This window comes from Phaethon aethereus (assembly GCF_964289735.1).
Source record: "Phaethon aethereus genome assembly, chromosome: 3".
Taxonomy (NCBI): domain Eukaryota; kingdom Metazoa; phylum Chordata; class Aves; order Phaethontiformes; family Phaethontidae; genus Phaethon; species Phaethon aethereus.
Genome location: NC_138576.1, coordinates 126,697,604 through 126,725,215, shown reverse-complemented (window position 1 = coordinate 126,725,215; position 27,612 = coordinate 126,697,604).

Here is a 27,612-nt window from a genome sequence, read left to right as displayed (position 1 = left end):
ATCCTACCTTCTTTAGTATGGCTACTAAAATAACCCCTTCGCAACCTCCACCCCCAAGTAATTTTTAACGGAGCAGAGGTCATTTAATTCCACCAAACATGATACTTCTGAGATACATTGTCTACGCGTGATAAACTTTGGGTGGCTCAGAGGAGTGGTACCCAACTAGCAAATCTTTGCTAGATTGTGAGGTTGATGACATTAACAACAGAGAAAGGCATCTGTGGATTCTAGAGACCTACATTGTCTTCTTGATGTCACTTCATCTTTCTTCTGTGACTTTGTGCAATTCCATGCAAAAATAGTGCCTTGCACTCCCTCTGTTCTAGCTGTTCAGTGCTGTCCTGCCAGGCTGTGTACAAGCCAAAATCAGGAAGTTGATGTGGCTGAAAGAAAAGCTTTTTTTTTTTTTCCCCCTCCCTGGATTAGTTTTCAGCTGGATAAGTTCCTCAGTCAGTTCCAAAATACAGATGCACACATGCTTATCCCAGCATGAGAAAAGGGACCCTGTAGGGACCAAAGGGACTGGAAAGCTTCTGTCATTGACGGCCAAAAGTGTCGGCTGAGCTGTAGCTCCCAGTCCCCATTTAGAAAATGGAGATAGTAGTAATTCCTTATTTCTATACCTCTTATGTTGATGAAAACATCGTCAGCGTTTGCCATGTATATTGCATTTGTCCGTAGAGCTAGATCACAGAGCAGGTGTTAAACCTATGCAAACTACGCATAGTTTAGGTAGGTGGATGTGCAAGAAACAAAACACTCATTTCACAAAGAAGCACAAACTGCCGGAATCTTCCCAAGGTATGGTTGACCCTGAAATATGAAGGTGACCACTGCTCTGTTTACTTTTCTTTGGTGAGTGTTAGCAGGAAAATCCTTCCTGAACTATTTCCCCGACACGTTGAAGTCCAGTTGCAAAAACCTCCAGCTTCCCAGTCAGCCTCATCCTGATTGCTAATAGCTAGAGATTGTTTTAAGCTCTGAAGCTTGAAAGAGAGAAAAGAGGAAAAGGAGGAGGAAGTGGAGATGAAGAAGACTACAGCAGACCTGTGAAACCTAGGAGCTATATTGGAGATTTCTGAGGTATCGTGCCATAAACTACTTTGAGCCTTGGTGTAAATCCGTCAGGTTTTGGGTTTTACTTACAACTGATTTTAGGCAGAGATGTTCCTCTTTCAGAAGACTTCTTTCAATCTAGCGGTTTCTACAGGTCGAAAAAGAAAAAGAAGAACCAAGAAGGTGAGGTCATGTGGGGGGCTGAATAATCCAGATCAAACAGCAAAGAACACCCGATTAGAAGCCAACACATTTCTCTTTTCAGTATCTCTGAAATTGTTTGGCAGACTTAATTAGAAACAGGTGCAAGCTATAATATTTATTGCAACAATGCATCATTTTTCTCTGTTTCCAAGGTCATCGTTCTAGCCAATAGGAAGCCAGCAACCCACAGGGAGTATAACTTGGTCTATATGGGTAAAATGCGAATTACTTAACCCTTTATCTAATGGAATGAAATACAACATTGTACAAAGTGCAAAGCTAACAAAATAGAAAATCCTGTGGGGAATCTTTCATGATAACAGGTTCCAGTGAAGTAAGTGACATCACCAGCTGAGCTAATAGCCAGCCTTAGGTAAAATGGAATAGGTGCAGATAAGGAATGAGAAAAACACTTTTTTTTTTTTTTTACTACTTCTTTACTTTCAAAGTCCTGGGTTTGTGTAGAATTTGCTGCAGCAGGAGGCCATGATTGCGTGTTAATCTAGCGCCTAGTGTACAGTTGGCTCTCATACCCTGCGTTCGGCTTAAGCTTTAGCAATATATTTCTTTGGCTGTGTTTGTCTCCAGAGGAATCAGGCTGCGGATGCACCTGTACAGAGGCACCTAGATACTGCCTTTTTGAACTGCAAGTTGAGCGTGCCAGCCCGAGTGAGAAAGCTGTTGATCCTTCTTGCCTTTTAAAACAGCCAAATTTAGAGAGACAAGGTCCATGTGCTTCTCTCGGTCTGAAGATCCGTGTCCTAAACATGGTTTCACCTGGTCGTACAGTGATTCTGTTGGTTAACAGTGACAGTGCCCTTGGGTACAAAAAAGCCGCATTTTCAAAGCCAGCACTTAATTCCCTCTTGTGAGTTTTTCCTCATAATCTTTGCATGACTTCTTTGTGCTTTTGTGATCGTTTGGGAATGAGGATCTTCTTTCAAATTCTATTTTATTCCTTTTGAATGTGACAATTTTAAATATGGAAACAAAGCAGCATGCGTTAATAATAGAGGTGTGTGAAATTGTGGGATTTTTCCGTTTTTGCAAAAGCCGCAAGAAGTTGCCGATATTTCTGCAGACGGAAACTCTTTTTTCCACCTTCAGATCATCACACAGCATAAAATCTGTGGGTATCTGTGTATCTTTGGATAGACGCTAAAGGTAACAAGGAAATAGAGACTGTCTCTTGAGAATTTACACACCCTGGGTCCTAGTTGTTCTTTTGGCACCACGACGCCCTGAAAGGCACCTCAGCATCGCGTTGTCACCGCTGCCCAGATTAATTGTTCTATGCCTGCAATCAATTATCTGTGTGATCTCGGGAACCATTCTTAAGAGAGTATCATCTCTACATTAAGTTCAGAGGTAAAATAATCCAAGCACATGATATTGATGGATTTGGGATTAAACTCTGGGAGAATGTTTAGTGAGAGACAGATCCTGTAGTCATTTTTAGAGACCTCAACAGGACAAAAGTTTATGTTTAGAGAAGACCCTTTCTCCCCCACACCTCAAGCAATGTTCCAGCACTAAATTCTTGAGAAGTTCAGACCTAGCTGGAAACTTTGCAGCTCAGCATCCTTGCTAATTTGTTCCATTTAGTGAATTTAATATTCCACACTTTTTAACTGAGCCAGGCTCATGGCTTGCAAATCCTTTTAGTAGTGGGCTGGTGAGTTTGTACATCATCCTGTGCATCACAGGTTTGCTTAGATAATCTGTTTCTTGAGGTATCTGTAAAACCCCCTCACTGTAATTTTTCCCTCCTCTGTCTCTCCTCCTCCCCAAAAGTACAGGGCTTATACAGGGCAAGCTCTGAACCTGGGAATCTGTCACGTCGTTATAGTCGAGGCTCTTGCTAGCATGTCACAGTGTGCACAGTGAGGAGCATAAGGAAAAAAGGGAGCCTTGTAATTGTCCAAAACCTGCTAGGATAGCAGCTGCCATCCTGCGGAGCACCTCTGGTGCCAAGGAGCCAGTAAAATTAGGGGAGGGCAGAGGAAAGCCTCCCTGTACTTGTAAAGATATTTCAAGCCAGTATTTACACAGTCCTTCAGAAGGTGCCCAACGTGAGTAAATGTGTGAGGACGAGATCAAGCAAGCAAGGCTTCTGCGAGGGAGCTGAGCGGCATGTAAAAGTAACAGGCACCCTTGGGACTTCTGGAAACACACTGAGTACACTTGGAAAAGGGGATGGTGATTCTGGGAGGCTCTGCTCAGTTGAGCTGTTTTGCTTTGTGTCCTGAGTGCTAAGCTGTACTTGAATTGTATTTTACTGGGAATCGGGTATCTCAAGTTACAGGTGAATGGCTGTGTTAGCTGCTTCAGTCTTGGGTCATTTCTGCATTGTACTTAACTGAATAATACCTTCCCTTTCTTCTTTTTTTTTTTTTTTGCTCATTGATCAAGCTGCTTTTGAGAAAAGTGATACTTTGCATATCTGGCTAAGTGCTGTTAACAGCCTCTGCCTGCGGTTTGTTAAAATTAAAAAAAAAAAAAAAAGAAAAAGAAAAAAAAGAAGTGTGATCTTGCTGGAGAAGTAATTTGCTTCTCTCCAACCAATGATGGCTTGCACTTTATGCAAATTGGTATCTAGGGACAACAAATCCCATTTAATACATATGCATAGTTCATAAAAAAAACGACGTGAGAGAAAGAGAAAAAAGATAAAGCAACGAGTCAGCAAAAGAACAGGTTCCGAGGAAATTTATTGTCCCAAATTGGACATTTGTAACAGATGATGTGAACAAGTGTTAACTTTGTTTTCAGCAGCTCTTCACGTACATTCACTAGACATCACACAGATTATGTTTTAAGGATCTGAACTGTAATAAAAAAAAGTGTCTGTGGGCTTTGGAGTGTTGTGTTCCATATGGTTGGGGAAGTGCGGAGTTATTGCGACAAGCATCTTGTGAAGCTCATTACGCACGGCGGTGTTAGATGCGAATTGCTGCGCATCGCTATAGGGTACGTACATGACATCCCACAGTCAGCAGATAGCAACTGGAAATGAAAGATATGAAGGCACAGAGTACAGCTTCAGGGAACATGTTAGACAAAACATCTGCTGGTATCAGAAAGCTGCATTATCAGATCATTGTGGCCATGAATTTTTTATAAAGACTTTTTTTTTTTAAAGCTGCAACTTTGAAAGTGACATTTTGCGAGAAAGTTTTTGATTGAAATGTGATGTCAGGAGAAAGGCCAGTCTAGTTTATTATCTGTGTAAGAGCCAATATTGGCAGCTTGAATCAACTCCTTTCTCCAAGCAGTTGAGTTGGCCATTCACGTACTACAAGTGCTTTTTCCCTTCTGATCTTGATGGCTGATAAAACCTTGACCCACATTACAGGTAGTAGCTTTAGTGCCAGGCTCCTCAGGAAGGAGTTTTCAAAGTTTTGTCCCTGAAGGGCTACTAAATAGCATGGGTGGGGGGGCTACTGAACAAAATTCACCTGAAATGCAGGACCGTTCTGTTCGGAAGGTGGAACACAACACACTTCACGTGTGCAAAGCACAGAGAGGAGAGCTCAGCATCCTCACCTAATTCCCACTCGAGTGGGACCCGCACAGCCGCCGGGTACCTTGTCACCCCCATAATGCTGACGATCAGCTGCTCTGTCAAGGATGGCCGCAGAGGTCATCGTGTGTTACTTGCAAAAGCTTCTTAGGCCCATGGGCTGTACTTAGGGAGTGTTGCTGTAAGCTAGGGACATCTCGGTGCTTAGAGGGGCCTCCTACCTACTTAACATTCCTGACGTTCATAAGGGCAGTGAGATGGCATGAAATGTATGTGCATATTGTAACTATTTACATTAAAACAGCCAGGCGTTTTCCGGTGTCTCGCCTCTCCTGCCCCAGCTATGAATTTTCCTTCATTTTACTTGTGTTAGAGGGTAGAGTGACCTCCCGCTCTGCAGCAACAGGTGCCAATGAAGAACCTGTCTCTTGTTGATCTGCAGATGGTCTCTTTCTCTACAGCCAACTGCCTCAAGACTGTGCATTCAAAAGTGAGCAAACTAATGTCCCGTGCTGATTCACAAATGGTCTCCTCAAAGAGAAGAGCAACCTTTCCCTGATTTTTTGGCCTTCTCCCTAAGCCTTCTCCCTGTGTGTGTAAGGGAGGGTGGCAGAATGGAGGGACACGTCCGAAAGCATCATGCCTTACGAAAGCAGTGGTTTTTTTTATGTAATGCCGTTCATTAATGTAATGGGGGCTGCAGAGAAAGCCAGAGGCAATTCACACTCCGTTGCGGATACTTAAGGAGCCTGAAAGTAAAGGAAGGATTTTGCTGGCCTGACCTGTTGCTGAACGAGGCAACTGTCAGGTGAGGGATGTGGCTGCTGAGAGCAGCTGCCGAGAGAAACGGTGCTCCCTGAGATGACAGCCCACATAGGGCATGGCTGTAACATCATTTTCTCAACTGCTGCCTTTGAGTAGCATTTAAAAACAGCAAGCCTGGCATATAGGACATGCAGATCAAGGTTTGGATGTGTCGCTTACCTAGACGGGAGCTACATCGGGAAGGTAATTCAGTGTCCTCACCATTGTATAAAAATAACCCTAATGTTTTTTGGTGATTGCTTCCTTGGGTTGAGATTTTTAGAAAATTCTTAAAGATAAATTTAATGAAAACAAAAGCAGACCAAAGCTGAATAGTTTTGGTGGTTTTTAAAATCCTGTTTAATTAGAGTTTTGAGTTTGGAGATTTATTATGAGTGGAAATTTTGATTTAAAACTTGCTCATATTTGTGGAAAGAAAAAGCTGAATATGGATCTGCATTTCTCAGGGGGCCTCTCCACTGGACTGGCTCACATCTGTGCGTCCAGGCGTGAAGCTCCCAAACCCTGGGCTGCTCCAGTTTGGAGGGTGACGAGAAGGAGATCTGGCCGTATCTGAATACCGGTCATCAAGGACATAGTTGTAGTAAAAAATGTGAATCACAGACTGCTACGTTTTTAATGTTCTTCTTTAAAAGAGTGCAAAGCTCTTTTATCTGAAGCTCGGTGTTGCTTTATTGGCTGCACACCCACACCTCCGGGGAGCCCGAGAAAGAGCCTCTGTTGGGCTCGGGCACTGCTTCGCTGGGAAGCTCATGTCTCCAGACCGGGGACTTCTTCAGAACCAGCATCCCAGCATCCTGGTAGGAAACATTATGTATTTGGAGTTAGGAGGCTGGCAGTACAGCCTCTCAAAATGAGACATCAACCAAATTTCTTCTTAACTATTGTTGTCATATGCAATGACCCAACACTGAGCAAAAATGAGTCCTGCAGTCAGTCCTGTCTGTGCAACTGTGTGTACAAAGCAAGCGGAAACATTTAACTACCTCTTTTGGACATGCAGTCAGATACTGTTTTATCTGCAAGCCAATATATCAACATATACTAATTGGTCTGTGCTATTGCAGTAACTATGGTTTTAATTGCAGAGGCTGAAATGTGAGCAGATAGCCCATCCGCTCCCTTGTTTTCACTTTAGCTTCTAGTTTGGGTGTACACTATGCTTTGAAAGATTTCCTCTGCTATTCTTCAACTTTTCTTTGTCTGTGTGTGCTCTCCTTGGCAGCAAAAATATTTCTAAATAGGTGAGTATTTCAGTGATGGAATAGATATGATTTTGTATAGGACATGCCTGTATATATGTGTGTGTATACACACATGCATATATATATATATATAAAAAAAAATTTGGTAATATATATAAAAATTCTGTCCCCGTCTACAGATGGTTGTAATATGTGAAGCTTGTAAAGAGTACAAGCAGTATGCCGAGTCGGCAGAGCAAGCAGAGGGGGCAAAGAGCTGGCATTGCAATGTAGCGAAAGAGTATGGAAGAATATATGGACATGCAGCTAACGAGAAGGGAAGGGAAGTGGCTGGAGGGTAAAGAGATATAATGGGTCCCAAATGTGGCAAGCACATATGCTGCCATAGAGCAAATGCAAAGTGCCACCACTAGTGACAAGTGTATTGCACCTAAGGAAAACAGCTGTGCCAAGTGCCCAAATCCACATTCAGCCTCCTGACCCTGTGTCTCCCTGGTCTGATGTGGATTAAACTGGTCAGGTCCGAGAGCTTATCTGAGTACGCATTCCACAGAAATAATGGTTCAGTAAATCTCTGAAATACTTCTTTCATGGCTACCTATTTCGCATTTGCAATCTTGCATTTGTGAGATTGTTTTATTTTCTTTTATCTTACTTTATTTATTCTGCTGTGCTCGGTATCGCGTGAAGACTTTGATTATCTGTGTAGATCATTGCATGGTTTAGTGCAGTTCTGTGTTACAAACCTTCCCACATAACCCTATTATTTGTTAATAATTTTTCAATTTTGAAGAAACACCCTTTGACACCTGAGCTGGATCTCCTGTTCTTAGGCATAAATATAATAAAGTCCCCTGTGAAGAGCATCCCTCTAACTGATCCTATCTGCTCTGTATATATTTGAATATATAAAATATTAATAGATGATTCCAAATGTTTAATCATATCCATTTGACTCTATGAGACTCCGTGTCTGTAGGCTTTCTGTGTTAACTGCCTCTGTGATATCTACATGCTGCTGATTTGTTGTTGATCTTGAGTTTTTAAAGCAAAATAAAACGGAGGTTTGCAGTTTGATTTGAATTAATCAGGTCTGATTAGACAGGAACAGATCAGGCTTTTCTGGAAATCCCTGAATCTCTCTAATACAATTCCATGTGCTATTCAAAAAGAAATAGTTCATAACTTAAGTAAGAGTGCTATTTATTTGACGCTATTTTTTTCAGAGTGCTAAATCTTATGGAGTGGGGCATTATGACGATGTTCAGGGTGTAGGAAAAAAGCATTTTATTTTATGAAAATACAGATATTTTAGAATGGAGTCACCTGGTGGTAGAGCTCATAAATGTACACAAAGGGATGCTTCCTAATATTATTGGTTTGGTTTTTTTTCTTCACATCACACTGACTGTCCGTGTCGAAATTTTGATAGATGGAGTCACAAAAACAAAAGACTGTATTTAGTTTAATAAGCCAATTTAAAGAGAAAGGTTGGAATTATGTATGGCAGAGGACAATTATGCAAACTAAATGATTCTTCAATTAATAATGAGATCCATGAAAGGCAAAGGAGAAAGGATCCTCCTCTCAGAAGGAGAAAGCTTTTGGCTCCCAGTGCATCCCCCGTGCCTACCGGGCTGTGTGAGGGGTGCAGTGCGGAAGGACGGTACGGGGCAGAGGGCAGCTCTGGTGTTAACTTGCAACCAAAGCCTTTCAGGGCCTCTGCCGGCGGCATCTTTTTGGTGGGAAGTCTCCAGTGGACATTCTGCGTTCCTAAACAGGTTCACCTCAGACGGTCGGCGTCTCGCAGAGCTATGTGAGAAGGCAGCAAGTGGACCTGGGCTGCAGAAGCACCTGCCAGGCCCTAAACCGTGAGCGTGGTGCTGGAGGGATTTTAATCGCAACCCGCTCTTTCTCTCTTGCTCTTCCTTTCCTCGCTCTCAGGTTTGCCGCCTGGAAAACAGGCCATGGAGAGATGCAAGCCTACCTGTAGAGCCATTGGTCTGGCCTTTTTCGTGCAGCTTTTATCCTTCTTTTAAATCCCTGGCTGTTGTGTTCCAGAGCAACAAGCCATATGTTAAAGATGTTAAAGTGCAAATACTTTGCAGACTGTACCAGCATGCAGAGTCAGAGGGGAAGCGAGCAATAATGTTGGGAGAAGGGGGAAGAAGTGATTATCTGGTAGTGATTATTCGGGAGGGCAATAGTGGGAGGTGCTGTAAGTGACAGGGATTCACTATGGGACACAAATCACTTAAGGCAAAGCCGTTAGGATCAATTTAAAATACCAAAGAGGGAGGCTAAAGTGACAATAGCATATTTTAATTGAAGTCACAAATATCGTTCTGCAAGATATGGTTTAAAAGACCAGGCAGAGTTACTTTATCTGAACAAAGGAAAAAGTTTTCCTTTTTAAAATAAAAAAGTGCCCTTTTTTTTGCAAAGATCAAAATGGAGCAGAATGTTGTTTGTTTTTTTTTAAATTCTTAAATCCTATTTATATATATTTTTCTATGTTAATGTTCTCTTTTCTCTTGATGGGCATATTGTATATGGAATTAACTACATTACTAATGCTTTTAATCTGATTTTAATAGAGCCTAGGGCTGAAGCATGGAATCAGCATGTGTCCCATTAAAAGAAAAATACAGTTATAGAGACAATAAGTAGCATGTCCAGATAAACACATTTATCTATGCCTTAGTTTTATTTATTGAGCTAAGTAGCCTGTGTACAGACACTGCGGGTTTTTTTAGACACTTTTCCAAAGCTGAAGTCCATATGATGGGGTTGTTACTGTTTTTGGCAGCAGAAATGCGAACTTGGTAAAAGAGCCTGGCATGGAAAACCACTGAGTTCTGACATATTCCATTTGCTCCTAACTCTTTGATTTCTACTCATAGAATGTGACATATGTTGGGCATTGACCTTGCTCTTTCAAATAAGCTTATTTTAGAAGACCTTTGCAGAATGCTGTCTGTTTGGCCTCGATGTAAGCTGTTAGGGAAATGTAGTACAAACACAGAAGCTGTATGTTTTGAATGCCAGAGATGTTAAGCTGAAGAGCAGTTGGTAAGATATGTACTTCTGACTGCTTTCTGTGCTCTTAACAAGGAAGTGTCCTTAAAGAAAAGGAAAATTATTTATCCTGCTTTTGAATGAGGATTTTTCTTTCTTTCTTTCTTTATTTATTAGCAGGAAGTTCAGGACTAGGCTTCTTTTTCGGTCTGAAATATTCTGGTTGGGCTCTCAGACGCTCAGTAGAGTGAAAGCAAACATTTTGAAAAAATAAGTGATGGCCTGGGATGTCCCAGGTCAGAAGCCTCAGAGTCAGTGTCTTGGTATACTGTAGAATCAGCCCCCCATGAATGTTTCTGAATACAGGTACTCAAATATGGGAGTAACTTCTCCAAAGCTTGGCCTCTTCCTTATGGAACAACACACTTCACTGAATGCATTTCAAGAAGAGCCGTAACCTTCAGTGTGGAGATTTGCTTTCCATTTGTCATAGGGGAGCAGCTTGTATGAAAGTTCACAGTGAAAGTGCTGTAATCTTGCAAATGCCAGCATGTATCACTGTGCAATAAAACAAATCGCTGGGTCCCAACATGGCAAATTAGAGTGAGGGAATGAAAGCGCCTTTATGAGATGGGTAGAAAAAATGTCCTTCATTAAGCCTCTATCTGCCGAAGTCAATAGAAAGCTCCTATCAACTCCGGTGACAGCAAAAGCAGAAAGAAACTTGGAAGCGTGTTTGGGATACGTGTTTGATGTTCTCCTATTGCCGGTAGACAAACTCCTGTACCTTTTACTTGTGCTTTAAGGTTTGGAGCCTGGAAATGCAATCAGCTGAAGAACGCGTTCCTGGAAAGGGTTGCTGAGTTTAGCCATATCTGAGTAAGTGGCAGTAAAATTCTACACATAGGAAAACAGAAATCAAATTGCCAAAGTAAATGTAAATTTGAATTCATGGTCGTATGTAGCTCTTCAGGACAAAACCTGGCTCCATAGGCAGCAAGGAGAGGCATCTGAGCTCTGCCAGAACATTAATAATCATCTTCTGTGGCCCGTGGACAACTCTGCACACTGGCTTCCTCTCAAAGAGTTTGGTTCAGTTGGCTTCACAAACACACAGGAAGGGCATGAAGACCTGTCTTTGTTGACACTGGGTTAAGAGTCTGTGAGCATTTGACATGGAACATTTCCTTGGCTAAAGGAGTTAGGAGTAGATTTTTTTACCTCTCTCTGCAAACTTGTCTCCCTAATTCAGTGGTGGCACTGGGGAGCCCTCCTGGTACTATGAATAACTTCATCTCCAGCACGTATACGGGATTCATAGTCTCACCCGTAATGTATTTTGGGGAAACAGGTGAGCGTCATGCCATCATTGTCAGTGCTGGTGGCTGCGACATGTAGGATCAGTTGGACCTGTGCCATCAGTCAGTCAGCGGGAAGGATGGCGCTGCTGCCATCTCCTGCAAAGGGGGCCTGGCCGGAGTTCCCTTAACTGTCACTCGCAAGCTTGTTTTTTTGTTAAAATGGCTTTTATTTGTTGTGAATTCTTCATACCGAAAAGCTGCTTATAATAACTAAATAATGTAACATATTCTGGGTTCTGGGCAGATAAAATTTGAAAGGGCTGTGGTGTTTGTGGAAGTGGAATGATAGTGACAAGCACCACATGAAGTCCCCGAAGATGGTGTCAGGGGACTTGATCGCCCACAAAATGATGAAAGACTCTGATGTAATGGTGTTTTGTGAAACAATTTGAGCATAAATGCCACATTCTTTCCCATTAACAACTGACTTCCATTGTACCAGGATTTTTTATTTTTTAATATGTTTTTTGAGCACACTGAGAACAAAAGTTTCCATTGTGATAGGGCTGCGGGAAGATTTAAAGGTTGTGGTAGACTAAGAATTGAAATGCAAATCACACTTACACACAACCTGCTGCTGAGGGCCAAATTTTTATAGATCGGGTTCTGCAGCCCTGATGAAGAATCGGTGATCTGCCTTTCCTGGGATTCACAAGTTGGTTGCGGTCTAAGGTATCGTTTCCTATGATGTAATTGTAACTTACCAGATGAAAGTTTGTCACTGAAGACAGTCCCCTGATCTTCCATTATTTTTCCAGCTGCAGCGCCACTAAGGATCCTCTCACAGAGGATGCAAACACAGACATCACAGCTTCCCGCTCTGCAACGTGCTCTTGCTGGATATAAACATACTGTATATATTGATCCTCTCCCCCTTGCTTTTTTTCTCCCCCGGCGTGCAGGTGGTAGAACACTGGCTGCCATGAACTTCATGTTAAAAAAAAAAAAAAAAAAAAAAGAAAGAAGGAAAAAGCTGTGGTTTGGAGGCTGCTGGAGCTGCTAGATAGAAAACTGCAAGCTTGTAACGTGGCTGCTGAAATCGCTACAAGGATAATAGGGCATACATGCATCTGTGGATAATTCTGTTTGCTAATTGCTCATGAAATTTCAGGTAAGGAACATTCAATTTGTTATAATAGGTAATGGCCTGGGTTTTTCTTTTCAGGGTGGGTTTTTTAATTATCATTTTTATTGCTGTCATTACAAATACATGGCTCTTCGCGTTCAGAAGAACACTTTACAAAAAGGCTGGGACGGTGCTACGTGGCAGCACGGGAAGTTTTTAGCCATGTGCATGGCAGGCAGTAACAGTACGTATCTCCCTGCCGCACTATAGCCCAGGGTGGGCTGTGTTCCTGACTGTAAGAGGACAGGTCCCTCTGAATGCTTCTTCATGCCTTCACCTCTCTGAAACACAACGTGCCAGCAGGAAAGGCTCTGTTGAGGCAGACGTTTTGTGTTACCACGTCCTGCTTGGTGGGGCTGGGCTTTCTCTGTGTTGGCGGACACTTGCCCTCCCGATGTGCCGTGCCTGCTCTCACCATCCCTGAAGCGCAGCATCCGTGACCAGCCCAGACCAGGTAACTGATTGCCAGACATAGAAAAGTTAGGGGAGGTGGGTCCTGCCCTCCTCTTCTAGAAATGGAGCACAAACCCATTTTTATAGGGCACTGAATCTACCTGAATGATAGCAACACTCAGTCCTTAACAGTGTTGAGCTGGTCTCTTAAACATAAAGAGATAGCTTTGCTTCTCAGTGCCCGGAACCACGGAAGCCTCCCAGGAACCATTCTGGTAATCCCTTTCCCTTCCAGCTATTTAGAGGTTCTCGACTATGCAAAAATACGCTGAAAATTGTCGCCAACGGTGATCACAAGCTCAGAGCTGGATGCTCCGGTCTGCATCTGCTTGCCATCCTCTAACTAGTTATACTACTTCTTACTAATTAGCTACCCGCTAATACTAACAGCTACCAGCGTTGCAGCATTTAAGAGTTACATATACATTAATGAGAATTAGTGTTTTTTGACAGCCATGGTGGGAGTTGCCTGTCTATAGCATTTCAGGGGTCCCGATTGCTGTAATGTTTGATTGCCTCCTGTGGTAATTACAGTTGACACTGAGCAAGTTTTTCATAGGTCTTCTTTGGCTGTGCAGAACCGAAAGACATACTGAGCTCTGCCTGAGTGGAGAGAGAAGCAGCCAACAATAATATACTGCCCAAAACCCGTCCCTTCTCCTCTCCACCCCCCTCACACGGGAGTCACGCAACACAAAGGGATGGAGTTGGGGGCTCTGCTGCCACATGGGAACGTGGCTGCAGGGTTTCGCTGGGACGGCGGCTGAGGGCTGCCCTTACTCGGGACAGACTCTCAATTCACCTTCCCAGCAGAGCTCTGGCCAGGCTGCTCAAAACATCACTTTCCTGTGCTTCATTGTCCTACATGAAATGCTCTTTCACTACTTTTTTAATACGTGGAGACGTATAAAAATACGTAGTCATTTTAACTTGAAGTCAATTGCCGCCTTCGTTGAGGAATATGAAGGTAGTTAAAATGCTACAGAAATTCAGCACACCAGCAGTAAATAACTCTAGTGGGCCTTTCAGTGCCTATTTAAAAAAGGGTGCATAAGCAGAATTAAAGCAGTGGGTTTAAAAAGCAGGGAGGAATACAGGCCCTTTGTAAATCTTGAGGGGAATATGAGTACATGGCTGGTGCTTCTTAAGGAATACCAATTGCCCGTTTGGAAAAAGAGGTGCGGGGGAATGCCCCGGCCTCCCTGGTCAGCTTCCCAAACCCACTCTGCAGAGAGAGGCACGTGTTATAGATCCAGCCTGCGGGCTCTGGCTCAGCTTTGCACTGAAAAGTGAGATTTTTCCATTTGCTACCATGGAAAGGAAGCTGCTTTCACCCTTACCCTGAAGAAGATGAGCTATAGGAATATACAAGGGGCTTTTTTTATAGTTAGGGGGCCAGAAGGGGAAGCAGTGGTCATAAGCAGAGATTGGAAGTTGGCTTGTTAAGTAAATCTCAGGCTGTAGCTGGTTTTAATTTATTTTTTGTTTTATGTGCAGGGGACTAGGCCTTGCAGGCCTGGCTAATATCAAAGCCTGGGGTTTTGTAGATTTTTTAATCAAGGTCCACTTTGGGGTGTTCTGGTTTCAGTGGTTGTGGATGTGTAGGGTTTTTTTGTTGTGTTTTTCTTTTTTTCTTGCTGCAGTGTCTGGATTTCTTTAGTTAAACTTTTCCATTCTTCAGACTTGAGCCAAGTGAGTGATTTCAAATTACCCAGCGCTTTCCAGAGAGGGCTTTTTTGTTGTTTGATTTTTTTGGTTTGGGACTTTTTTTTTTCCCCTGAAGTGAACTTGCAGGCTAGTTTCTCTGAAAATCATAGATGGCATCTGCAATCCTACCCCATTGCTTCTCACTAATTTGGCATTCTTAGCACTGTCTAAATAGTTTATTGTTCATCAAATCTGTATGAAAGGAATTTAATGTAATTTTTGTGTTTGTTTTGTCCCTCTGCTGGCAGGAAAAGTAAATCCCAAACTATTTCAGCAGGTGCTATTAATATGCAAATAATGGAGAGTACACTAGGTCTAATAGACCTCCCAACTACATGGGAGGTGTCGCTGTGGGAGCAAATTAGCTTTCCGTAATTTGCGTGCTTTTCACAGCCTCCTGGGATTATATTTTAGATCGGAGACAATAAAAGCATATGCTGTTACTTTAAAATGTAACTAATTTTAGACTTTGAAACCATTTTAACCTAACTTCTCAGTGGTGTTAAACTGTTATTTGCAAAGAAACTTTTCACACAGCTTATAATTTTCATGGCCTTTCCCTTCTCCCACTAACTGCTCCATCTCTCTTTTCAGGTTGAAAGTGAAGAAGGGAATCTTCCAGGTGGCTGCATCTTGAGAAACAGGTATTTGTCACCAAAACGAGTCCAGATTGTCCTAACTTGGTTCTGAGTCTGCGTTCAGGTCCTGATGGGGTCTAGATTGAGCTTTTTATGTCAAACTTCGCCCCTCCCCTTTGGCATCTCCATGAGATGTAAATTCATCCAAAAAGAATGCTGTGGTCCCTGCTGACCACTCACACAGGCAGGAAGCTGCTCGTAGCATCACAAAATCTTCTTTGCTAACCCACCAAAGCCAAGAGACACTGAGCTGATGCGGCACAGATGCCCAGTGCGCTTGCCTAGCCCGCACCTAGAGACAGAGTCTCTTGGAGAAGCCTGCTTAGAACAAATGGAGAAGAAAGCAAGGATTTCAGTGCAGGTTCAGTCTGTCGAGTCAAACGTTGGTGAACTGTACTGGCACATTATCGATGGCACTTTCCAAATAGGTATTGACAGCAAAAATCATACTGTTGACGTCTGTGGTTTGTGACAACTTGAATGATGGGGCATCAGCTGTTGTGCCTCAGAATTTGTGTCTTTATTTCAGGTGCTGCAGCGATTGCTTCCTATCCGAACATGCCGCACTACTCGAAGGGACTGGCCAGGTAGGGTGCATGCAGGGCAGCCACGTCGAGCCTGTCCCTTATCCCCCAGGCCTGCTGCTGCCGCTCTGTCCTTGGGTGTTTGCTGAGCTGGTAGGAAATGGTTCTCCTGGCTTGCAGCACCATCCCGACCTTGGCTGCCCCAGTTCCTGCTGCTCTGAAGGACTGCGGCAAGAGGTTTGTTAAGAAACAGCAGCTTTAGCTGATGCAGATATGCTTCAGCAGCAGACTGTAGTGGTGTCGGCTGAAGGAGTCTGTGAAAGGTAGACAGGCAGTCATTTTATTTTCTCTTTCTGCCAGTTGTCCCGTTGCCCAGAGTACGTGATTTGTGAGTTTCCTTTGGCACAGTTGCTCCATTGCTCATATATCTCTGTGCAGTATTTCCAGGTCACTTGGTCCGCAGGGTGGTGGCCATCTTTTATTTCAAGAGGGATAGAGTTCAGGGGTAGGATCAGATGTGGGGGGAAGATGGCAGCCAGGTGGAGATCAAGTTAGTATAGACAAATTTATTTCTAGCATGGGAAAGGTGAGTGTTAGCAAGAAAGAGTAAGGCTGAAAGATGTCCTTTGAGACACAGCCAGGAAAAAACCTCTTAGGATGCAACTTTGGCCTTACAGCAATGTGTGGTAAGACTCGTCTGAATTGTTGGGGCCACAACTTTGCCATCAATGTTTTTATAACTATATATTTCATACACGCAATATATGGCAATACTTAATTTCCGAATTTAAAAAAAAAAAAAAAGGCAGGGCTCGATTGATGCTTGACTTAATAGTATTGTGAGTTGTGATCTTAAAGAACTGTGTTCAGACGTGACCAATGCTCTGAACCCTGTGAAAGGGAAATCCCTTCCCAGCATGACCCCATTGGAGTTAGTGGAATTGCAGCTGATTGTCGTAAAGACAGGGAATTAAACCATGAAGTTCATTCCCACTCCAGACGTGGCCGCACCACTAAACTGTCCGTGACACAAATTATTTTCATTATCAACAATGGGATCCAGAGATGAAATGAGTACTCTTTAAATGCCGCTCCTACCGCACTAAGCTGGATTTGCTCTGGCATATGATGTCCCACGCGCTGTCCCTGGTGCCCCATAGGTCTTTCTGCCAGGGTGATCGAGCCTAGCATCTTTACTGCGCAAACCTGAAGAAGGTTAAGGTTTTAAGTAACCGTTCCTGAGGCTGTAAGTAAACCAGTGTGAAGGAAAAAAAGTGCTGGAAATGACTTGTGATAACCTCACTGAAAATGCTGGATGCTTTTTTTTTTTCCTCTCCTCTCACCCTAAATGTTTTCTAACATTAATACCAATGACCTCTCACTTCTGCTGCTTTTCTTTAACGGGATGTGGCTTGCCTGTTATAAACTTATGCATTGGAGCTGGAAACAGTTGCCTTATTTAAAAAAAAAAAAGAAAAAGAAAAAAGAGAAAGGGGCTCTGATTACTCAGGTGTCGATACAGAAAAAATGAGATGTTGTGCCAGATGGCTGCATTTGTGAAGCAGAGTGTAGTCAGAAGGAAAGTGGAAGGAGACAAGGCAACTGTACATCAGAAGTGTGAAAACATGATCAAAATACCTTCAGCCTTGTTTCACCAACACTGGATTAGGAGGCAACTGTGGTGAGATGCAAGCAAAGAAAAGCATGAGGGGATACTGTTTGGAAAACAAAAATGCCTTTCAATAGTGAGCTGCTTGACATCCTCCAGCAAAAGCTTAGAAGTTTACAAAAATCAAGAGACTTTATTATTAAATGGAAGGACTGTGAATCAGTAAGCCTCAGAGCACTGTATCTAGTGTCACTGCAAAATGCCACGTGCGGTAGAGTAAAATATTGATAGCAGGCTGTGTCACCGGCTTAGTTAGCATTATAGCAGGATATGCTGCTGCCAATCATCGGTAAGTAACCGCTCTCTCCGGTGACACAGACAGTCAACAGCTCCGTGCCATGGCTGCAGATGTCCGGGAAGAGTTTTCTAGTGGTGCGCAGGAGAGGTATTGTATCTTTGATCAGGCATGTTCACATAGTTTGCTCGTTGCTCTGCCCATGCCCACAGAAGTGATATCCAGGAGCCCATCTGGCGGTGGTCTGGATTAGTGCCTGCTCTCAGAGTTAAAAGTGGTGACTGGTAATAACAACACTGGCTATTTGGTACCTCAAACTGTTTGGACACATTGTTCATCTCATTGAGAAGCTTTGGTCAATTTTTGATGCCAGGGCGAAGTACTTGCTGAGCCTGCAAAAGCTGAGAACTTGGCAGGCCCGGGGGCGGGTGCTTTTTTAGCCTTTTATACACTGAAATGGATCCTGGGTACTTTCAGCTTTGCTTCCATGCTGCAGCTTTTGGCTGTCACATGGGGAAAAGTTTTGAATAATATGTTTGATCTGAGATCAGAAATCCAAATTTTATTTTTTTTTCCATGCCTACTCTGGCTCTGCTCAAACGGCTTCATAGCTCCACTCTCTCTCCTCCTCTGCGGTCTCTCAGGAGAAAAGGAGAACATGGGCACAGAAGAGGTCAATCAGAAAGCTTGGCCTCTGGTCCCCTCGGTTGTATCTTAGTTTACAAACTTAGTGGTGCTTGGGTTTCATCACGGGAGTCTGAAATCTCAGGGTTCTTAGAGTGCAGTTTGACTAGAACGTCACAAGGAAAATCTGTGCTGATTTTCACCAAAACCATTCCCAGACAAAAAGCTTTCTCACCCCTGCCCCCCAAAATGGCTTCAACTTTTCACAGGTGCTTTCCAGCAATGAACTGCATCCAGGTATATTGAAGGTAGGTTATGGTAATGACAAGAGGTATAGAGAACGTGGCAGGAACATGTATCTTCCTCTGATTCTTGTTCTGGTACTACTAAAGCTTGAATGTGAAAGTTTCATTCTTTTATTTTTATAAAATTTGAATTTCTTTAATAACTTTGGATCAAAAATTTATTCTCCCTGCCAGGAAGATGTTTTTTTGTTGCAAACTGCATTTGTCTTATTTGAGGAATACGTTCACAATTGAGAAAGAATTGCCTTTATTAACAAATCAAAAGCTTACACTGTCAAAACTGAAATCGTTCTACCTTTTTATGTGCAAATTAAAGCTTCCGTCAAACCTTCAGCCATGGTGCATTTAATTTGTGGAAATATAAAAATCTCTAGCTTAATATTAAAATATTCTACATGAGGAAGGAAATATTTTTCAGTGATGCATTGCATTCAAGATTCTGAAAAAAATCAGGTTTTGAAAGAAATAAGGTGGTGTTTTAACAGAATTTATTTTTCCCTACTTTTGCCAAAGTTCAGCGCGGTACTTAAACGTGTGTTTAAGTTATACAGGTGTTTGAATATCTTGTTGGATCATGGCCTTTGGAAGAGAACCAAGCTAAATGTAAGTGTATCCAGGGCATGGGAGCTACATCCCCTGTATTTTTCCTTATAAAATGGACACGAGACTTTTTTCATTAATTAGTGGCAGAGGTGCTGAGAAACTTTTGACTCTAGGTTCAGTAAAGTTTGGGTGAAATATAAAAGGCAACTATTGGTTTCACGGTGATAACTTGTGTTCTACAAGGTCTTTGTAGAGAGGCTAGAATTCTGATTATCTAAAGTTGGGCACCGGTTCTGTATTTCGGCTTCCAAAATAAAGAGCCGCCTGTTTGCGCAGCAGCGCCCGGGAGCTCAGCGTTTCTGGGAACCCGGTAATGCGGGCCTTGATTCAGCAGCGTCCTTCAGCACGTGCTTTATTTCAAGCACGTGAATGAGGCTATTGATGAACCCTGACGTCGTGAACTGGGTGTTTTGTTTGATGCTTCAATACACATAAATCCTATTTGAAACAGCCACATTTAGAAGGTCTTTGCAGAGAAAACTGCCCCGAACCCGGCTGCCTCTGTGGCATGTGGTCGAGCCGCGAGGCTGATAGACAGGACCTGCATTAGTACAGCAAGTTAATATACACCAACAGTGAGCTCCTCTCAGCTGAAAGCAGATTGGGTTTGGTCTTAAGACAGTCCATGCTCACCCTAAGCGTATGCCTGCCAGTTTCTTTCCCCTTTTTAATGGGGATGACAGCAAGTTGTCCTTCTACCGTTCGCCTGCTTTTGCCAGGAGAACAAGGGGAACCCTGGTCTGTGACTGCAGCATTGCAAACCGCCGGCAGAATCTCCTTTTTCATTGCGGTCAGTGTCTTTAGCTGCATTTTGGCTTACCTGTTTTTTTCTAGCATTTCTGCAGACTACTTCCTGTTTAATTCCCAGCTCTCCTTCTGTGACCGGGGGGCTTTTACCATGGCTCTTTGAGAGGAGGGGTCCTGTCAAGGCAGGCTGTGTTTGCCTGCCTTTTTTTTTTCCAATCAGATATTCTAATATCTAGTCCTGTCTTTGGGGAGGTTTTAATGGTGCCGAGTCCATTTTACCTCATTATTTCCAAGGCCTGAACCAGGGACATTTGCCCTTCTGCAGGGCTGAGAAGAGTATCTTGAGGAGCAGGCTCATTCCCTGAAGTGGCCCGTTCCCAGCTCTCAGGGCAGTGCCTGCAATTATCCTCCCGAAAAGGCCATCTGAGCAGTGCATTAGCATGCGCCTGTCTAGGCTGGGATGTGCCCATGAAATCACAGCACAGGTGTTGCATCTCCAGCCACCTGGCCAGCTCCGCCACAGCGATGCTTAAGCGGAAGAGTCCTTCCACCCATACCGGTACTGCCTTGGCTGCTCGCTTCTCCTGTGCAGAGAAAATACAAAAAATATTTTATGAATTTTGTCAACTGCCGGGAGTTCCTTTTGGATGGTAAGTTGTTGTCTCCAGGGATCCAGAGCACCCGCTCCTCTACCATGTTTGTGCCCACGCTGTTAGCAATGCATGGCTCTAGCATCCTGGTTTTTAAATCCTTTTGTTCTTCTGGGCCGTCTCGGTAAAGGGAGTTTCTAAACGCGGAATGTGGAATGTATTAAATCTGAAGGTGTTTATTACAGGTATTGGGCCATTAGCCGCAATTAATGACCAGACAGCTATTGAGGCTGTGGGTTGTCCCAGGTTTTGCCCACATTCTCTTTTCATACCTGCTCCCCAGCATGAATTACATGATCTGCATATTTTGCCTCTTACCATTAGAAACCAACAAAGCGGTTCAGGTTGGGATCTCCTGTTTCAGGCCATAGATGTCTGATCCAGCCACCCCATAAAGTACATGCCTCCAGCTTACTGCTCTCTGTGAATTCTCAGCTATGCCTATGGCAGGCAGCGGAGGGTGGGTCTGGTCCCTCCAGCTAGCGCGACTCCTACCCAGCAAAGCTGTAAGGCGTAATGCGGATTACTCCGGCGCCGAAGCGTCGCCCAAACCGGTAAGTTGTGCTGCAGTCAGGACTTCCTTGGATTCTGCCAGGAGCCTGTAAAACGGTGGAGACTCTGCTGTCCCCACGGCCTGTTTCCCTGCGAGGATGCAGGGAAAAAGGTCTCCAGACTCCGTGGTGTGCTGGTGGCAGGCAGAGGCACGGCAGTGAGGGCACTGGCAAGCCGGGCACCTCCCCGCTGACTTCTCCCCAGGCGGGAGTGCTTTAGCCTTGTGTGCTCGATACTTTGATTGGCCTGTGGGCAAGCTGGACATTTCTCTCTTTATTATTGTTATTATTATGCAATCAGACACTACTTAATTAAAGAATGTGCTGGGGATGCACTGTTTATACAGAAACTATGTACACCGGAATCCATTTTCTCCATGGTGATTGCAGATAATGTGGTAAGCTCTGCTTTGATTCATTAGTATAGCAAAAGAGATACTCAGAATTATTTGGTGTAATTCACAGCACTTCAGAATGCATGTATTTTTGTCATACTCTAAATCTACTGCTTGTGCTAGTAGCTCAAGCATGTGATGACTGGTTTGCCGTAGCGTTGTCATCTTAAAATCGTGGCAGTACATTTTTCCATTGTATCTGGTTAGTCCGGAAGCTTATTTAGCGCAGTATTTGTAGTGAGTGACCACGGCGCAGTGAAATGGCTGTTCGCAGAACTGCTTCTGAGCTCACCGTGGGCCACCGATGCCTTCGGACCCCAGCCTGGCAAAGTGAAAGCCGCGGGTAACCCTCCAGAATGGAGGGACTTTCTTCTCTGCCCCCAAGCCGAGAAGATGTTTTCCAAAGTGACGCTCAGGAAAAAAATCTTTAAAAGTAATTTTGTTTCTTGGGTTGAAAAAAAAGAAAAGAACCACTGTTAATTTTAATTAGTCTGTTTTATTTAGGCAAAGATTATTTTTTAATATTTCTTTGGATAAAATTTTGTGCGCCTTCTACTCCGTTTTTCTTCTGGCAAAGTGAGTAAGCAAGCTGTTAGGCTTAGCAAGGAATCGCCACCATCTCCCCTCTCGTTCCACATTCATTGCTTTCTTGCCTCATCAGGACTGTCCTCCTGGCTGTGCTGACCTGGGCATGACTTCATCTAACCCAGGGCTGGAGGAGCGAACAGCCAGCACCATCCTGTAAATGCTCTGTTTTTAAACACTGTGTTAAGGTAGAGTCTCAACAACTCTTTCTAGCCAACAGTGACCTTTGGCAACAGGAAATGCTGATCATTTCAAAGTGCAGGTTCAAATTTAAAAAAAAAAAAATCCAGACTGCAATTTCCAACAGCCATTTTAAATTTGTTTTGCCCAACCATCATGTGCATATAGATCTCACCACCACCACCCTCACAGCAAAGCTTGTCCACGGCACCTTTGGAGACAGGGTTTAAAACTCTTGCTTCCTAAGCGGTTAAGCTTAGCCTTACGCACCAGAGGCCATCGTGTAGGATTGTTTTTTTCTTCCCCCCGCCTCCCTGTGCTCTGAGCAGTCCTCATCATTCTCTGGCTTTATCGGGCACCATAGTGTATTTGCACACCTCTGGAAATCAGGTGTGCAATTTAAATGTCTGACTTTAGTTGTGCGGTGACCGGGGTTTTCCTTTTACTATCGCAGATTAAAATGTTCAAATTGTTATCAGAAAATCTTTCTTTATCCCTGTGTGGGTCTCTTTGCCCTGTACCTGGCAAAAGAAAATGTCATCAGACAGCCTTTTCCCTCAATTTTCAGCTGCTTCTGCCTCTAAACCTGAAGTTGTACATGTAACTGATTGATTTACCCGATTCAATTCCCTCTAATCAGTTGTATGTTTTTACAATGCTTGTCTGAGAACTTTCCACAGCAATGGTCAGAGAGAATCATTTAATAATGAAAAGCTGTTTTCATTGCTGAGATTACCCTATGTATATATTTATTTGCTTCTCTGTCTAAATGTCTGAAGTGTTTGGGAAAAAATTTAAACATGGCCAATGACTGCATTTAATGCGTGAGATTTCGCACCTCTGGGCTCTATATTTATAGCTCTGTCATGTTCCTTTCTTGTACTGACCTGAAGAGGAGGATTTTTTTTCTTATCTGATGCAAAGGTGGTCTGTCATGGTGTGGTTATTGCAGCACAAAATATTGCCTAAAACTTGACCCTGAGCAAATTTTGTACAAGGTCAGTTTACTCCAGAATTCCAAAGGAGATGGAAACCTCCTCATGGTAGCCAAAGGGGGTGATAAGCTCGTTTGGGTATATAAAACTGGGGTGATGCTAAAAATCCTTCATAGTGCCTCAGTTCTAAATGTACTCAGCCTCTGATCTTGGCTGAACCCATTTTTCTCTTAGTGTTACTCCACTGAACTCAATCATGTTAACATGGATTTTCACTGATGTGCGATTCAGAAATTTAAAAAATACATGTATTAATCATTGTGCGGCTTGAAAAAAATTAAAGGTACTTTCAGGCTTATCGAATGATGCTGCTCTAAAACCTGGTCCATAACCTTGGCATTCAAAGAAAGGGCTTGTACCGATTTGGGGGGGCATGGCACTAGGTCCCTGCCCGGCAGAGGGTTTTCCACTTCTACCCCATTACGTGAGACAAATTCTTTCTGTCCCACTCTTGCCGGCTGCAGCGCTGACCCACCTCCCCTGCATGCGACAACAGCGCAGAAGACTCGGGCCAGGCGTTGACACGCTCAGAGCTTTTAAGTAGGATCGGTTCTTTTCTTGAAGAAGCCACTGGGTAGAAAAAACAAACAACTACAATGCTCTTTCCACCAGTGTTGCACAGACCACAGCGCGGTCTGTACCCCCGCTAGCTGGCTTTCCAGAAGTTCGACTGCCTTTCACTTTTCTGTCTAGTCTGGACTCCTACTGCCCTTAATGTATTTGTGTTCAATGACTGCCGCCAACCAAAAATGGGAATAACTTACAACAAATTAGTACCTTAGAAATTTCACATCATCCACGAACAGACTGATACTCTTTTTCCCCCATTAGACGTAATTATTCCCAAAATAACTTGTGGAGGGAGGATAATTTTTCCTCCCTACGTAGCTAGTTCCAAGGTAAAACATAGTATTTGTGCGGTAGACAAAGGGCGTCTGCACACATGTGGCACTATTTCTTTTCCCTGATTGAACAAATGTGACACATGAAAGTTTCTTCATTTAGGAAAAACTACCTCCTACTCATCTGTGTTATTAGTTCAGAAATTCTTTCTGCAAATATTAAGTGCTCTGGTTCACTCGCCATATCAAGCATTATACTTCTTCCATCCCCGTCTATTAAAATAGCTCTCAGAATAGATGGAGAAAGTGAATGCAACCCCTAGCCCCCTTAAACGCACAGGTAATATTTCATATGGAAGTGGCAGGATTTTTTTTTTTTTTTTAAATACAAAATTCTCAATGAAGGGCTTAATTATAAAATACTCATTCTGCTGAGTACTTAGTCAGCCAATGGCCTTGGGTCCTTCAGGAGTACTTACCTGAGTACATGCTTACCATTGTAAACAGGAACCTTCACTCTGGTACCTACCTAGGAGCTGTAATAAGAAACTGAACTTAAATAAATCCTGTCCAAACCCCTTTAAAGTTGGATGGAGGAGGCAGCTATGCACAACTGGCCAAAAGAGATGACTGGCAAACCAGCGCCAACGGTTTATTTTTCAGTGAGACGCAAAGCCAAAAGGGGTCTGTTTTCTCATGCTAATGAAGCCCACGGTGACAGAAATTTGGCAGAGCATGATCCCATACAGTTACAGGCCAGAATGTAGGAAGGCCAGGGCATTACATTTAAGCGTCATTGAACACAAAACCTACAGCCTAGCCTGGTCCTAAAACTTCATCTAAAATTAATCCAGAGCCAAATGCCCTCCTTCATAGTCCAGCTCTTTCTGACAAAGTGTGTTTCAGAGTAGGTGATAAATACTTTGCTAATTCAAAAATCCAGTGTCCAGGCCCTGAATCATTTGCTTGCTTTCCAGAAATACTTCGGCGATGCTAGAAGTCTCCAAAACCTTCACAGCGAGCTTCCAAGCTGAACCAGCAGCACAGGGCAGCATTCACATAGAGTAGGAGGACTTTACATCATGTGTGCTGTACATCGTTAGTACGGTCTTCAAACTTTATCAATGCTAGAGTACAGTGCTTCAGTTAAAAATAAAAAGAGGTAAGAAATAAAATCAGAGCAAATTATAAATGAAAGGCTTTTTTGGCTCACTTACCCAGTTAGCTTTGCATTAACTTTCCCACAACAAGCTTTACATAATTTTTTTGCACACCAAGCAGGAGGATCCTCTGAATCCTGAAGCTATCGTGTTAGTTGATTCAGCAGAAAGAAGAGGTGCTGAAAAATAATGTCAAGTCTATATTTGTACCAGGATGTCAAGAGGAAAAAGAAAAAGAAGTCAATTTTGGTATTGCCATGTCAGCAAAATTAACCATTTTTTTCAACACGGTCTTTTTAAAGTCCAGCTCTCGTGTTCCATCCTTAAACGCCTAAGGCGTAAGCGCAACAGCTTTCCCACGTCCAAGTGTTTAGCCTGGTTGCTCTGGCTCACAGTTTGGGGATGCTCTGAGCAGTCAGTTGTTACGGGAGTGACACTGGGCTGGCTTTGTCCCAGGTGGTGCCGCCCTCCTGTCCTGGGCGTATGGATTCATGGCAAGGTGTGCCCAGAAAAGCTTCCTCCAGAGTAAAACCAAATAGCAAATGCAAACCTCTGCCAGACCCAAGTCCCTTACCTTCAGCTGAGGAACTGCTGTTCTTTGCCACTTTTTTCTGAACAAGTATTCGGCTCTGCATTTTAACAGAAAATGTTCGAAATACAAGATTTTCAGGTGACGGGAGGGAGAAATTTGAAGTTCCTTAAAGTTACTATGAAATCGATAAACAGAGACTGGGTGTGGTATTCAGTTACTTCCCTTGCATTTCTTTTCCCCCCCAGAAAGCAGTTTCCAGATGGATTTTCCCCAAGATGTTAATATTGTGCTGGTTTTAACGCTGATTGAAGCAAGGTAGCAAGTGGTTATTACAGGCCTGACATGACTGTTCTGCCAAGAAACAGCATGAGCTTTCAACTCAGAAAACAAGGTGAACTTTGTTGTTTAATCAATCTGCTTTTGCCTGCCTTGGCCAGGTATGCACGTTCATGCTCACAACGGGGATGACTGTTAATTTATGGTCAGCTTATTTGTATTTTTCTTAGTCAACGCCTGGTTTACTAAGGGTGGAAACAATGTTCAACCCAAAGACTTCCCCCCGCCCCACTCCCTGGAAGAAGTTCTTCCTTTGAAGAACTAGTCTGCTGGCACTGTCCCCACTAAGTCTTCCCTTTTGCCTCTTGAGAGCCTTGTGAAGTTGGCCAAACAGCTCGCAGCTCGCAGCGGTCACTGAGCCATTAACTGAGAGCTCATTGCCTGTGGACTCCCGCCCTGAGGATCTACTGCTGAAATGGTACATTTTCCGGGACGTTTTGAGTGATCTCAGGGTAGTAAAGTTGGTCATATGGCTGTTATCTCGGTGTCCTGGCCTAAACCCTAACTGAGAAGGAAATCATTCTTTCACCTACCTGCAGTCTTAGCCGTGTCATTTGCCTTTGTCTTCCAGCAGCATGTCTAAGCGTAACGGCAGGACAGCTCAGGGCTGTTTCCTTCTACCAGCCTGTAGCCATGCAGTGTGTTTTACATTCACCTGTCCCTACAAGAGCAAAAAAAAGATGAGAGTGGTAGCTTACCCTTTAACACATGGTTTGCTCTTTTGAGAGCCCCTCTTGGATACACGGAGTAGGCAGTTTGTCTGTTCACAGAGCTGATGTTCCTGATCATGAAACAAGAAGCCGAAGCATTTTAGCTAGAGCCAGACAACGGCAACGTTCCCATTTTCTGTTTCTTGGAGTACATTTGCAAACGAGAAGCAGTCTTCAAATGTTCCTCTTTGGAATGAATTCCTGTTCCATCTTCTTCGTTACCTGACGGATTCAGACCTGGTCCATCAGATCTGAGGCAGGAATACAGGTCCACGTCAGTATAACGTGATGCAGAACCGGCATTGAGAATGGGATTTAAATGGTGGTAATAGGGTGTATGTTAATTCAGTGGGATTTTGCCTGAGAATGTGTAAATTAAAGCATTACTGAGAAAGGTGTGCACAGTGCTTAGAAATAAACCTGTAACTGTTGGAGTCCAAACATTTCTGTATTCTATTTCAAATGCCTAATTTGTCTCATTTTCACTCTGTGTTTGTTCTTAAAAACCAAGGCCTGTTTAGTGAAAATGATGCTGTTAGGATGTGTGTGCTTGTATTTGTGTGTGTGCGTAGGTCCATATTGTTTCTACCACTAAAGCAGGCAATATAGCTATTGTTTTCAAAACTGAGTTACTATTTTAGCAAAGCATTCTTATGTAAGGACGTGAAAACTGCTCAGCAGCCTTAAGGAAAAAAAAATTGGTAGGTTTTTGTTTCCATATTTTCCAGTTTTACACTCCTCAGTTACAGGCCTATGTTGAAAAATGCTTTCCAGTGTCAGAACTTCTGAAAAGAAAACCCTAGAAATTGGTAGAAAGCTCACTCTCTCGGAGCAGATGCTGAGGACTATC